We start from the raw sequence: 8747 nt of genomic DNA on the forward strand, positions 1-8747 counted from the left end.
GTCAAATGTTAATGCCATTTGGGGGGCCTTCAGGAGAATGGTCAAACAGTGTTTGGAAGAGTTGCAGGAAGCGTTCATAGGAGGTAACTGTAATGTGCTCGCCTCCTTGGGACCAGATGGCCGTGGCCCAGGATAGCACTTTGTTGTTGATCAGATTGATTAATTGAGCAATCTTTGTACATTCTGGGACCCCTTCTTGACTTGCAAAGTAGAGTGAACATTGTAGCATGAAACCTTTGAACTCAGCTGGGTTGCCAGAATACTTTTCTGTATGAGTCATAAGCGACAAAGCCGATAGAGGGGTTGACATTGATGGAGCTTGTGGAACTGATGTGGCAGCTTGGAGCTGTGCCATCTGTGTGGTGAGTAGGTCACTCTGCTGCTGACAATCAGTACATTTACATGGACAACAATAATCCGATATTAACCCAATTAAGACAATACTCTGATTAAGAAACTACCACGTAAACACCGATTATTGCTTACCTTAATCCGACTAAAGTCATACTCGAAGTAAACACAAATCGAATTAAGTCATGTGGAGTATTCCTGTTTTAGTCACATTGTCGACGTGTATTACAGACATGTACACACCTTAATCACACTATTGACGTCGTGTGGGAGTTTTCACCACAATTTTGCGACACGACAAGTTCACACACGGCAATGGTCATCTGTTTGACGGCAAACAAGAGAGCATGGCTGCGTCCAAAACCACATACTTACCTGCTATATAGTAGGAGAAATATACGTATATCAGCTACAATATATAGATAAGTATGCGCTTTCGGACGCAGCCCATGGCTTCAAGCAGTTGTTTATTTGCACGTGCAGCATGACAAATACTTAACTGCACTTGAAGCTTTCGTCAAATTATAAATGAAACACCCAAATCAGTATATGATACCATAACAAAGACGAACTGTATGTTGATACGTGAAATTCTGGAGGGAACATGGGACGGCGTGGGGACGTAATGACGTGTGCCGTTAATCGAACTATGTTCTATAACATGTAAAACAGGAACATGAAAGGAATATTCTAAAAGCAACTCATTAACCTTAATCACAATATTGTCTTATTCAAAATAAGGTCAATAATTAGATTATTGCTGTACATGTAAACATAGTCAGAGTGGCCCTGTGCCATTAATATTTGGGGCCAATCGAAATTACCTGCTGCATCCATGAGTAACCGATGAATTCTGTCAGGTTTGCAGGTACGGACACAAGTGCAGGTATACAGAGCTTTAATGAAAATAGCAATCAAGGCAAATACAAAAACCAAAATCAAGGTCAAAGCACTGGCAAAGGTCAGGCAATCAACAATCAACTTGGAATAGGGCAGGCAAGAGAAAGTCGGGAAAACGAGATCAGAAACCAGAAAGACAATCAATGAACAAATGTTTGGTATCCACTGGTATGACAACAGAGAGCGTATACGTTACAAAGTAAAGGTGCCATGAGGGTGCTTATATGAGTGTGTACGTAATAGAGTCCAGGTATGTGCACTTATTAGTTGGGTGAATGTGAACTTGTGTGTCTGTAATGGCTGTGAATTGTAGTCCTCGGTGGCCATGTTTGTAGGCCATGCTGTACTCTGGGAGCTGTAGTTTCCAGAGATTACATGACATGTTTGCTCATGTTAGATGGTCATAATGTTCCATTAATATAGTCAGCTATCTACAGATGAGATAACCTCACAGGGTTTCTAAAATAATTTACAATACTATATATTCATGTACATCTGTAGTATATCTATAATCTTTACTTTTAACATTAGCAAGCTAAAGGTAGCTAACAAACCTATTAGCTCTGTCATGGTCAGAGATAATTTTACATTTTAGCACACTTGCAGGCATACTGTACCTAGCTAAGCTAAAGCCATCTCTGCCAACAATTTGTATAGTTACAGCTAGGTTATAGAATATAGAATATAGAATATTTGTTGTCTATAAGAAATTAACAGTTAAGGCTCTGGGTTACTGATCAGAAGGTCAGGGGTTCAAGCCCCAGCACCGCCAAGCTGCCACTGTTGGGCCCTTGAGCAGGGCCCTTAACCCTCTCTGCTCCGGAGTACCGTATTATGGCTGACCCTGTGCTCTGACCCCGCGCTCTTACCCCAACTTCCTAACAAGCTGGGATATGTGAAGAAAAATAATTTCACTGTGCTGTAATGTATATGTGACAAATACAAACTTCTTCTTCTAAAAATATATTTCTAGTTAACCAAAAAAAAACTATTTTGGTACTGGATCTGGAGTGTTGCTCTCAGTAAGAATGAGTTGGGTAAATACTACTTATAGGCTAATTCAGAAAATAGTAGCATAAGTGACAGAGATAATTTAACAGCTGGGTTGCTGTGACTCCACCGCAGGGGATGGAGGAGCGCAGGAGAGAGCCACGCCTGCATCTGTCTTCAGTGTCATTCAGATGGACCCACCCCAGCAGCTGGATTACACAAAACTGTGCAAAGAACCAAAAAAAAAAAAGGCTGAGCACAGGCACACACCAGTGTTTGGGTATAAAATAACTTAGTATATCAGAGTGCAATTTTTTTATATACAATTTTTAATTCCATCCATCCATTTTCCTTACTGCTTATCCTACACAGGGTTGCGGGGGAGCCTTGAGCCTATCCCAGGGAACTTGGGGCACAAGGCGGGGGACACCCAGGATGGGGTGCAAACACATCGCAGTTTAATTTTCATAATCAATGAGATTCTGACTGGCTGCGTTTGGGAAGATGATGGTTTTGATGGTAGACTATTTTAAGTTTTGAGTCCCAGAGACGTATACAATGCATTCAGAGAAACAATTTGGAATTAAGTTGTTGCCAGATGCCGCTGTCATCGGACTGGTCATTCAGAACAAGTAATGAAAATTGTTCTGAAAAATGAAAATAATACAGGGCTGCTTTCAGATCTCAATGAGGAACTTCTGCCAGAACCTGCATTTCCATACATACTGCCAAAAAATTTGCATATTATAATAACATTGTGGTTACAACATTTGATTATGACAGCACTTAAATGGTCTCCATGTGACTTTATGTAAAATAAATACCCAATAACATACTGCAATGCTAGTACTGATCCCTGGTTCCATATGATACATTACTGTACATAGAATAAATAACTAATAATATACTGCAATAATCATTCATCAATAAAATATGTGCTGGTTTGTTATATTATTACTTTTTCATTTCAGTTCATTTTATTGTGTTACTTTACTGCAATACTTTGAACACTAGTAAAAACATCTGTTAATTAAGCAGGTATTTCAGTCTGAAGTAGTTTTGCATTACTGGTTATTGGGAACTGGTATTATAGACATATTAAAATGAAGAGGAAGTTTTTTGAATGCTGTTGCCCAGGAAGTGCCTGTCATGATACAAAAAAAAAAACAAAAAAAAAAAACATGAATCCCCCCAAGAGTCCTATTATACAAACAGCTCTTATATGAAGCATTTGAGCTTTTAAGCCTAAGAACAAACCAGAGGTGTTTTAATTGAATACGTGTCCTAACCTCCGATACCTGCTTTTATATTACATATTCACAATATGTTGTAGGCCACTACTCATTTTAAATATTACTACTGCAGCAAGCAGAAGTAAATTCACTGATGCCAACTTGCCATACAGTATACTGCTGTTTGTCAGTTGCATATATATATATATATATATATATATATATATATATATATATATATATATATATATATATGCTTTATCTGATTGTGTATTTATTTACATGCAAGCATTCATACATCACAAATCATGACTCTACCTACATAGAAAGTCCTGTTTATTTCATAGAAGGAATGAGATATGAAGTGTCTGGCCACTCATACCACTCATCACAACAACAGAAAACAAGCCTGTTTGTTTACACTGACTATTTCCTTTCTGTTTTCAAACTGTAAAGAAATATTTTGTTATGGGGGAAAATGAATAGGTTGTCCTGATGCCTAGTGCATTGCTTGCTCAGCTTTTATCCAGCATTTTTTAAAATCCAGCAATGATCTGACATTCTTAAAATTTTAGGCTGCAGTACAGTTAGGCAGAGTGTTTAAGAGTGAAAACTGCAGGCGTAGTTTATCAGCAGTAGTAACAGCAGTGAATCGGCCAGTCTTGACTGACAGCAGGAATTGGTTGCTTCTGTAATGATAAAGTCTGTGTGCAACTTACAAGTCTTAAAGCCTTAATGTAGCGCCTTTAACTAAATCCTGTCCTTTGATCAAAACCATGAAGAAGGTTTATAAAAAAGTGACATGTTATATATTAATACAATACTCTATTACAGTCACTGAATTGATTTCTAAATTGTTGCCAAAATGAGTGAATTATAATTGCCTATAGGATATTCAATTTTGCTAGATAGGTGCACCTAATAAATTCCCATTGGTATATACTATTAAAAGTGAAATAACACTATTAAAGAAAGCCAAAAAGCTTTCTGCAATTAAAATGTGTGCGTCACTGTCTAGAGCAGCGTTTCCCAACCGGGGTTCCGTCTGATGAGAGCAGGGGTGCTGTGTAAAAATCCTTCAAACATTTCTCAATTGCTAAAATGTGTATAAAACTTTTAATATAGATGATAAATATCTGATGTCTGGAAATAATAACACAGGCAGAAATGATAAGACAGACACACACATGCATAACAATAATAATAAAAAGTTATATATATAATAATAATAATAATTCGAGGGGGACCTCGACAACCTGTCAGCAACACGTCAACATCAGTGTGCGTAACGTATGCGTGTGTTTTATCCTAATAATTAGCGTGTGACGATGCGTGTGTAGTGCAAAATAATATAGACAGATTTCTAAGCCTTGTTTATGCTTCCGCCTGACTCCGCAGCTCGAGCCTCCACTGACTGCGCGCGCACCTCCCAAACGCGCTCGCGGTTGTAATATTCTTTGAAACGAAAGGGGGCGACTCTGAGTAATGAGAACTCGAGACATGACAATCAGTGTCATCAGTAGAGGAAGACAGTGGGCATAATTCACAACCTCTCTTTTCAAAAGGGAATTGAATGTCCAAAATTTATTTTGTTTTTGTAATATCTTTTTCCATCAGAGAAGGAAAGACATGAAACCAGTGTCATTCAGTAGAGGAAATCAGTGGACATCTTTCACAACCTTTTGTTTGTGGAAAAACCTCGAGCCTTGTGCCCCATGCTCCCTGGCATAGGCTCCAGGTTCCCTGAGACCCTGCAAGATATTGAAAATAGATGGATGAAAGTTTAACATTCACAAACTTAAATGATCTGTATCCAAAGCAATTTTTTTCACATTAAAAATGATTTGAAGCAATATTGTAATGCTTTACACAAATGTAAAGGTAAAACGGCGATTAGAGCTTATAACATTGTAATCAAATATGATATTGTTACATAACTGGCACTCTTTTCTTTTTTTATTTTATTGTATTGTACTCTGGTACCTGTTACAATCTCCGTTTTGTTTTTTTCTTACATTGGAATGAATAGTTTTCACTGTATTGTTCTTGTATATGGCATTAATAATAATTTTAAAAATGTTTTTTAAACAGCTTTCAGAAAGCTTTTAGCGTTCTTATTCTGCTCAGAAGCAAAAAAAAGTGTGTAAAATTCAGAAACTGAAATACTAAGAGTTGCGAAATCTGTTAACAGTATTACAATAATATTACACACAGCGAAAACAAGTACGTAATGTGGAGCTGATCACACATTACTGCCATATAAAATCTACACATGCAATTTAAAACATGTCACATACTATTTAAAATCCGTTTAAGAGTACAGATTTGTAATTTGTTTGTTTTTTAGTGTGATGTCGCTGTTTGTCTGTCCTCATGCAGACCTAAACCCAATCTCAGGGTTCCGTTCATTTTACTCAAGTGGCAGCATTTCTCCAGCAGATGGCGGTAGAAGGCGATTTATACTGATTAGTAGGAGTGAGTCTGCACTTTAAAAAAAAATGCTGGGTTATTTTTTCTACCCAAACTCTGGTTCGAGCTTTTTGGTTAAATTTAATAGGGTTATTTTCTCCGTCTTGGGTAGTTTTGTGTAACCCAACCGCTGGGTTAGTGGCTGGGTCATTTTCACTGACAGTTGCATCAATGCACCCCTCCCACACCCCAGCGCCTCAGCCAAGCTCCTTGGGTCAAATCACCTCAGTGTGGACTGTTTGAATTTGCCTCAGGCGGAGGTAGCGGTTTTCACATGGACAGACTGTTAGATTTATTTGGAGAAACAAGGTTTATATCAATACATTTATATGTAAAACCATTACTGTGCACTAGAAAAAGCAAAAATGTGCACTAACAGTCAAGTTTACATGACATTAAATGCACGGCTATTTTCATTAGCTTTGGCTAACTTGTTTGTAATGCCCACTGGATCGTAAGTTGGTTAATCAGGTTTTTTTTTTTTTTTGTTAGTTTGGGGGGTTTTTTTTGGATGTTTTAAAGTCTCCTTTGATCAAAATCTGAGATTTCCTCCTAAATATGACTTATTTGAGTAATTTACTTCAAAGTCTATATAAACGGTCCAGTCTATAAGTCATTTTAGCAGATCTAGCAATAAATTTCTGAACACCTTCTTGTGTATAAATTAAGGAGATAACAAGTTGACATTTGTTTATAATGTTGTATATTTGACATTTTCAAAGGGTAAAAAAATAACCCTGAAAATATTAACCTATTTATGAAATAAAATTAACCCAGTATTTTTTGTAAAAACGAAACCATCCTTTGGGTTGAAAAACAACCCATTTGCTGGGTTAAATTAACAACCCAACGTGATGGGTTAGTTTAGCCCAAAATGTGTTCTGTCCTATATTTTCCCAGCCATTGGGATAAAAATAACCCAATTTGGGTTGTTTTTAACCACGTGTTTTTTAGAGTGTGAGATGTGAGGCCTTGTCTACATTGAAAAATTGTACTAATCACTAGTGCGTTAAATATGTGAATTAAGACTACTGTCAGGAGATTCCAAGATGGCATCAATCTGACCACACGTTGCTGGTTTTTGTTTATTGTTTGCACGTTCCCTTACTTTAACCTCTTTTTCTTTTCACCAGGATTATCACCAAATATGATAGGAACAAGCTTCTTTCTATTGGTTCACAATCCACTCACCTATCACTATTTTTGAACACTGAATCCATGCTGGCCAAGCGAGACCCTGAGGAGGAACAAAGGACACGATCTGAAGCAGCGGCCTTGACGGAAATGAGCTGGTGTCAGGAACAGGCTGAGGGCTCCAGCACCCCGTGCTCCCCTGCCTAGCATCCTGCTAGCCAACATTCAGTCTCTGAAGAACAAGCTTGATGACTTCAGGGCCAGGGTTAAGTTCCAGAGAGACATTTGGGACTGCAACCTCCCCTGCTTCACCGAGACATGGCTGAACCCTGCGGTACCAGACTACGCCATCCAGCTGGCCAAATTCTTCTCGGTTTACCGCATGGTAAGTCAAGGGGAGGTGGAGTGTGTTTGACTGTAAACAGCAGTTGGTGTTACAACGTGAACCTTGTTCCTCTCACATGATCCTGCACACCCAACCTGGAGCTCCTGACTATCAAATGTCACCCTTTCTACCTTTTTCGGGAATTTACTTCAGTTATAGTCAGTGCTGTTTTTATTCCATCTCAGGTGGACATGGACACTGCTTTATGTGAACTACATGAGGCACTCAATCAATTACAGCCTTATCACCAAGACACTGTGCTCATTATGGTAAAGGAACTTCAAAAGGTGCCTATCTCAAATGCACATTGCCAAACGTCCACCAATACATCACCTGTAGACCACCAAGTTGGAGGACCAGAGACTGAGCCTGTCCCAGTGTCAGTAGATCTCCAAATTCCTGATAGACAGATCACAAGCAATACTGACAGGCAGATATGTCTCACCCTCCATCACCCTCAGCACTGGAACACACTGCTGTACTAATTGTACACTTATTGTCACGTAATGTAGGCTGAGACAGAGGCAATTGCAGGTATGGCAGTTTAATAAAATAACAAGTCCAAAGGATCAGGCAGAAATCAATGTACATTGCCTGATCGTTTGACCCTTGCCTGTCTAACAGGCTAAACTAGGCAAGGCAGAGAATCGAGGTCAATAGAGTAAACAAACTCTAGAACCAGAAACGCAAACATGATATAAGACTTGGAATAATAACAGAGACTAAGCAACTGAGCGTAATACTTCACAAAGCCATTGTATTGAAACAGTCTCTATATGATGAGGAGTGAGTGTGTGTGATTAGAATTCTGGAGACGGTGAACGTGTGGGAAGTGTAGTCCTCTTCTGCCATGTTTGTAGTTTGTGGTGCATAAAGGGAAATGTAGTTGCTGGTTTTCTGTGATATGACACTTGTAACTGTATGGCCACTTCCAAATTTACCACCATTGTGAAGCTCGGGTCTGATATCAGATAACAATGAAAAGGCATACCTAAAAGAGAATCCTGGAGAACTGGTGCCAAGACAACAACCTCCTGAACGTCAGCAAGACAAAGGAGATGATAGTGGACTTCAGCACGAAACAGGAGAGGAGCTACCCTCCCTTAAGATCAAAGGGCACTAGTAGAGATAGTGGACAGTTTACAGTACCTTGGAGTTCACATCACGCAGGACCCGTCATGGTCCTGTCACACTGACACTGGAAGAAGGTCCATCAGTGTCTTTACCACCTTAGACACTTAAGAGACTTTAAACTGCCTTCTAAGGTGCTAAGAAACTTTTACACC

The sequence above is a fragment of the Ictalurus furcatus genome, chromosome 14 (genome assembly GCF_023375685.1).
Source record: "Ictalurus furcatus strain D&B chromosome 14, Billie_1.0, whole genome shotgun sequence".
NCBI lineage: Eukaryota > Metazoa > Chordata > Actinopteri > Siluriformes > Ictaluridae > Ictalurus > Ictalurus furcatus.